Genomic DNA, 1524 nt, shown 5'->3' on the forward strand with positions numbered 1-1524 from the left:
TGATGCAATGAGACATTTGACCAAATTCCATCCTGGAGTTGATGATCCCACCCAAACGGAGAGGAGTGGCTGCTTCTGGTTTGAACTAGTTCTCGAGGCAGCGGAGCCTGGTATAAACATCACTGGACCAGGGACGTGGCTATTGGGATTTTTGTCCTTGCTCTGCTATCAACCAGCTGGGCTAACTCTCATAGGTTTCCTCATCTATCAGTGAACTCTTTGAACCAGTTGATTTCAGTGGCTCCATTCAGCTTTTGAAATTTGACAATCCCAAGAAACGTCTCTTAAAGAACTCTTTTCCAACTTTGCCATTCCGAATAATCAGATCTGGTCCCGCTGAAATTTCCTGTTCTCAGTAATTACAACTGAGTGGCAGATATCTATGGCATAAAAAATTAATCATAGAGCAGTAAGGATGATAAAATTTAACCAGATGGTGACAAGATGAACTAACAGAAGAAACTTCTTCATTTCCAAAGCCTGGTTTCAGGAGTTTGCAGGCTCCTTGAACTTGGGTGATTACCGCAAGTCATTAGTCGTTTCTGCAAGCAGGGCTCAGCCTTAGGCTCGGCCTGGCTTTGAGAGGCTCCAGGCTGGTCTGAAATTTCATTTGGAGCCCGATCAGAAATATACTGTGGATGGTAGTGAGATCTACCTCTTTCTGTGTTTGAGGACAAAGAGACTTCTGACAACTGGGTAGGAAGAAGGCTTCCAAATCCAGAAGGAGAAGTCAGAGCCAGAGTATCTGTCCTGTTTGCCGTCAAGCTAAGAGGGAGGATATTAGAAAGAAAGAAAGAGAAAGGAAGGAAGGAAGGAAGGAAAAAAAGAAAGAAAGGAAAGGAAAGGAAAGGAAAGGAAAGGAAAGGAAGAAAAACTTGCTAAAGGTCTCCTGCTGTTTGTGCCTTACCCTGGCTAGGAAGGAGGAGAGTTTCATTAAGCTCTTCCCTTTGTGTCTGCATATCTTAGGGGGTAACTTGTCAACTCAGAAACTTTGGGTTAGAATGTGCTTTGTAAGCAGATCTGGGTTTTTGAAATCCTGGTGGAGTCTGGTCTCTGTCCTTCCTGTGTTTATCCTTAAATCTTCGTTGGCCTCCCTTCTCTTTTTATTTGTAGTGGATTCAGGTCAACGGCTCAGGATCGAATTCTTTTAAAATTTGAGAGTAATTTCAGAGGAAAAAGAGAAGCTTCAAGATTCTCTAAAATTTGCTTGTAGGAAGAAAGACACGTTCTGTCTTCCAACCTATGGATATCTGTGATTTTGCTTTACAAACTGGGTTTATTCCTTCTGACCTCTCACTCCAGCGCGCTGGCCCCCTTGGGAACGGGAGAGGGGCCTTAGATCCCTGATAGAGACCTGACCCATACCTACATTTTCACCAAGGGTTTGGCCCACATGAAACTGTAGGAAAAGGCCTAATAAGGCACGTGAGTGTTTAACCAAACTCAAACAAATGATTAACTACAATGTGAGGAGAAAAACAATAACAGGAACCAACAATGGTACGAACACAGATGAATCATATG

The sequence above is a fragment of the Phocoena phocoena genome, chromosome 18 (genome assembly GCF_963924675.1).
Source record: "Phocoena phocoena chromosome 18, mPhoPho1.1, whole genome shotgun sequence".
Lineage (NCBI taxonomy): Eukaryota > Metazoa > Chordata > Mammalia > Artiodactyla > Phocoenidae > Phocoena > Phocoena phocoena.